Genomic DNA, 5,352 nt, shown 5'->3' on the forward strand with positions numbered 1-5,352 from the left:
GCTGGACGTGCAGACCGCGTGAGACGACGCTTCATCCAGTCCCAAACATGCTCAATGGGGGACAGATCCGGAGATATTGCTGGCCAGGGTAGTTGACTTATACCTTCTAGAGCACGTTGGGTGGCACGGGATACATGCGGACGTGCATTGTCCTGTTGGAACAGCAAGTTCCCTTGCCGGTCTAGGAATGGTAGAACGATGGGTTCGATGACGGTTTGGATGTACCGTGCACTATTCAGTGTCCCCTCGACGATCACCTGGTGTAGGGCCAGTGTAGGAGATCGCTCCCCACACCATGATGCCGGGTGTTGGCCCTGTGTGCCTCGGTCGTATGCAGTCCTGATTGTGGCGCTCACCTGCACGGCGCCAAACACGCATACGACCATCATTGGCACCAAGGCAGAAGCGACTCTCATCGCTGAAGACGACACGTCTCCATTCGTCCCTCCATTCACGCCTGTCGCGACACCACTGGAGGCGGGCTGCACGATGTTGGGGCGTGAGCGGAAGACGGCCTAACGGTGTGCGGGACCGTAGCCCAGCTTCATGGAGACGGTTGCGAATGGTCCTCGCCGATACCCCAGGAGCAACAGTGTCCCTAATTTGCTGGGAAGTGGCGGTGCGGTCCCCTACGGCACTGCGTAGGATCCTACAGTCTTGGCGTGCATCCGTGCGTCGCTGCGGTCCGATCCCAGGTCGACGGGCACGTGCACCTTCCGCCGACCACTGGCGACAACATCGATGTACTGTGGAGACCTCACGCCCCACGTGTTGAGCAATTCGGCGGTACGTCCACCCGGCCTCCCGCATGCCCACTATACGCCCTCGCTCAAAGTCCGTCAACTGCACATACGGTTCACGTCCACGCTGTCGCGGCATGCTACCAGTGTTAAAGACTGCGATGGAGCTCCGTATGCCACGGCAAACTGGCTGACACTGACGGCGGCGGTGCACAAATGCTGCGCAGCTAGCGCCATTCGACGGCCAACACCGCGGTTCCTGGTGTGTCCGCTGTGCCGTGCGTGTGATCATTGCTTGTACAGCCCTCTCGCAGTGTCCGGAGCAAGTATAGTGGGTCTGACACACCGGTGTCAATGTGTTCTTTTTTCCATTTCCAGGAGTGTAGTTTAGGCTCACCGGCCACTTGACCATCTTCTCCTTCTGTGCGAATGCACAAACACTGCCCGAACTCTTACGGGAATCGGCAACGCGCCGCGAATAATGAGTATAATGGGCGGGGGCACTACGAATGTAGTGCGGGACAATACGTTGAGAATGTGGGTTTCGCGGGAGGCGTGACAGAGATAAATCCCTGCAGTCGCGCTATCCTCTGTGTCCTCGGTGGCTCAGATGGATAGAGTGTCTGCCATGTAAGCAGGAGATCCCGGGTTCGAGTCCCGGTCGGGGCACGCATTTTCATCTGTCCCCGTTGACGTATGTCAACGCCTGTGAGCAGAAAAGGGTGTTAATTTCATTCTAACGAGCTGCATGCTCACCGATGGTATCTGTTCTTTCCGACATGTTTGGAAAGAAGAACGGCATACTCCATAATAATTTACTCTCTAAAATTAACATCAGTTAATAAAGTGTAGCGGGACAATGTTCAAAACATGACTGAAAACATGTTCATTAAATAGAGATAAGAACGTCTGTTTCATCTGAGAGGGGGGGGGGTCGGTAAAAGGAGCCAGTTTTTAATTTATTCCGGTTGTCGAATATAACCTCTGCCCGTACTAAGTCACAGGACATGTCCGAAAGAACAGATACCATCTTAGTATATATCTTAGAAAGAAGTCAACGAAATTTATAGCTGCTTTTATAAATAGATGTATTTCGCGTTTAGTTTTGGAGAATTTCTTTGTTACGGAATTGAGCCTCGCTACGATTGTGTGTTCACTAATCCCTGTGTCCGTCGTGATGCTCTGGATTACTTGTGGCTAAGAGGTCAAGTGTGTTTTCGTAACCATTTACAATTTGAATGACCTCTTGAACTAATTGTTCAAAATAATTTTTGTAGTGTTGGCAGAAGAGCCAACACTGTGGGGCAAGAGGAGGCCGAAATGCACGCGTCAACTCACGCAGGTTTGCTTAGGTCTGAAACAGGATACGTAATGAATGCTATAAAGAAAAGTACGTAGCTGCTGGAATACTTAACTTTAATCCATAATTTGTACACAGCGTTCTTGATGATACAAGTGAGGCTCTCTCTAGAAATGGTTAATGGCGCCTTGCTAGGTCGTAGCCATAGACTTAGCTGAAGGCTATTCTAACTGTCTCTCGGCAAATGAGAGAAAGGCTTCGTCAGTGTAGTCGCTAGCAAAGTCGTCCGTACAACTGGGGCGAGTGCTCGTACGTCTCTCTAGACCTGCCGTGTGGTGGCGCTCGGTCTGCGATCACTGACAGTGGCGACACGCGGGTCCGACATGTACTAATGGACCGCGGCCGATTTAAAGCTACCACCCAGCAAGTGTGGTGTCTGGCGGTGACACCACAATTTTAAAAAAGCGTTTAGAACAATTACGGAAATTGTTTTCTATCTAGAATAGGGTCTGAAAATGTATTTTTGTCATCATACGGAAGGTAGATTGAATTCACTGCCAACTACAATTGTAAGAGTAGGGTACCTGTTTGTGATGAGACTCAAGTTTTCTTTGAACTGTTCAGCAACTGTTTCATCTGCGACCGGGGGTCGGTAAAAGGAGCCAGTTATTAATTTATTCCGGCTGTCGAATATAACCTCTACCCATACTAAGTCACAGGAACTATCTCCTTCAACGTCGCTTATGAGCTGGAACACACATTACATTATTTTTCCTTAAGTTGTGCTTCTTGTTTGTGTTGTAGTGCAGATCATCATAATTACGGCTTTTCCCTCCAAAACCTAGGATGCTTTCTCTGTGACCCTGTAAATACCAGAGCTAAACAATGTAGAACAACAACATAAGTTACAAGCATAGCATTCTGTATTACTTCATTTCCTTATTTCCAATATTTTAAAATTCTACGTCGACTTTAGGTGACTTGTCAATCATAGATGTTCTTATCTCTATTTAGTGAACGTATTTTCAGTCATGTTTTGAACATTGTCCCACTACACTATATCAACTAATGCTTCGCCGCAAGGGATATCGCATTTTAGAGAATAAATTAGTATGGAGTATGTCATTCTTCTTTTCACAGATTCACATACCCATTTCGTCTTTCCTTATTGTCTTATTGTCTTTTGGGCATGCAGTTGTAGTAATTACAGTAGGCACAAATGCAATGATCAAAAAGAAATGATTAGCCTACATTCGCATTCTCTTTGCATCGTTCCTTTCTTGCTGCTCCCATGGCGATGGACTGTTTCTATTGCAATCAGTAAGCGTGAAAGGAAGCTACCGTACAGACAGACGGATCTATATTTATACTTGGCAGAACTAATTACATACTGACATAATCGTCGGTATTGCTTTCGTTTCCCAAAAGTTATAAATATTTCGATTTCGGAAAATAAGCTCTGTATTTGGCCAAGTGGTTGAAGAAGAATGTCCCTTACGTACTGGTCGTATCGAGTAAGTGTGGAGATGGCGGTTTGAAAGCGGACAGAAGTAGTACGAGGAAGGGCGTCCCTTACCTGAGGGATCGCTACCTGGCGAAGGGGCAAGCGTGGCAAATGTCCGGCAGGGCAAATGTCCGGCGAGGCAAATGTCGGGCGTGGCAAATGTCTGGCGAGGCAAATGTCCAGCGTGGCAAATGTCCAGCGTGCCAAATGTCTGGCGAGGCAAATGTCCGGCGTGGCAAATGTCTGGCGAGGCAAATGCCCAGCGTGGCAAATGTCTGGCGAGGTAAATGTCCAGCATGGCAAATGTCTGGCGAGGCAAATGTCTGGCGTGGCAAATGTCCGGCGTGGCAAATGCCTGGCGAGGCAAATGTCCGGCGTGGCAAATGTCTGGCGAGGCAAATGTCCAGCGTGGCAAATGTCTGGCGAGCCAAATGTCCAGCGTGGCAAATGTCTGGCGAGGTAAATGTCCGGCGTGGCAAATGTCCGGCGAGGCAAATGTTCGGCGTGGCAAATGTCCGGCGAGGCAAATGTCCGGCGTGGCAAATGTCCGGCGTGGCAAATGTCCGGCGTGGCAAATGTCCAGCGTGGCAAATGTCCGGTGTGGTAAATGTCCGGCATTCGGTACAGCCGCACCCTCACACAGAGGGTCGACAGTGGTGGCTGGTGATCATGTGCTAACCAGGGGACCTCCCTATCGCACCCCCCTCAGATTTAGTCCTAAGATGGCCCAGTGGGTAGCCCGTCAAAAACGAAAAATACGAGGGTCATCCAATAAGAACTGTCCCACATTTTTCTTCAGAACATATTTATTGTTAAGAGTCAGAATTGGGTGACAATATACAGGGAGCGAAAGGCTATTTACAATTTGTACAGAAACCAGATGGCAGTTATAAGAGTCGAGGTGCATGAATGGGAAGCAGTGGTTGGGTAGGGAGTGAGACAGGGTTGTAGCCTCTCCCCGATGTTATTCAATCTGTATATTGAGCAACCAGTAAAGGAAACAAAAGAAAAATTCGGAGTAGGTATTAAAATCCATGGAGAAGAAATAAAAACTTTGAGGTTCGCCGATGACATAATTCTGTCAGAGATTGCAAAGGACTTGGAAGAGCAGTTGAACGGAATGGACAGTGTCTTGAAAGGAGGATATAAGATGAACATCAACAAAAGCAAACTATATTAGGAAATGAGACACTTAAAGCAAAGGAGTTTTGCTATTTGGGGAGCAAAATAACTGATGATGGTCGAAGTAGAGGGGATATAAAATGTAGACTGTCAATGGCAAGGAAAGCGTTTCTGAAGAAGAGAAATTAGTTAACATCGAGTATAGATTTAAGTGTCAGGAAGTCGTTTCTGAGAGTATTTGTACGGAGTGTAGCCATGCATGGAAGTGAAACATAGACGATAAATAGTTCGGACAAGAAGAGAATAGAAGCTTTCGAAATGTGGTGCTACAGAAGAATGCTGAAGATTAGATGGGTAGATCACATAAATAATGAGGAGGTATTGAAAAGAATTGGGGAGAAGAGAAGTTTGTGGCACAACTTGACTAGAAGAAGGGATCGGTTGGTAGGACATGTTCTGAGGCATCAAGGGATCACAAATTTAGTATTGGAGGGCAGCGTGGAGGGTAAAAATCGAAGAGGGAGACGAAGAGATGAATACACTAAACAGATTCAGAAGGATTGCTCTAGGTACTGGAAGATGAAGAAGCTTGCACAGGACAGAGTAGGATGAAGAGCTGCATCAAACCAATCTCTGCACTGAAGACCAGAACAACAACAACATCAACATGTCTCGTCCATGTCTTA

At 47.6% G+C, this 5,352-nt stretch overlaps 1 non-coding gene across 1 annotated transcript; it reads left to right on the top strand.

Moving 5' to 3' along the window:
* The first annotated feature begins 1,335 nt into the window (after positions 1-1,335).
* Positions 1,336-1,409, top strand: Trnat-ugu (transfer RNA threonine (anticodon UGU)). The gene has a single exon. It is a non-coding gene; the product is annotated as a tRNA-Thr (tRNA).
* Positions 1,410-5,352: the final 3,943 nt, after the last annotated feature.

This window comes from Schistocerca cancellata, chromosome 12, assembly GCF_023864275.1.
Source record: "Schistocerca cancellata isolate TAMUIC-IGC-003103 chromosome 12, iqSchCanc2.1, whole genome shotgun sequence".
Lineage (NCBI taxonomy): Eukaryota > Metazoa > Arthropoda > Insecta > Orthoptera > Acrididae > Schistocerca > Schistocerca cancellata.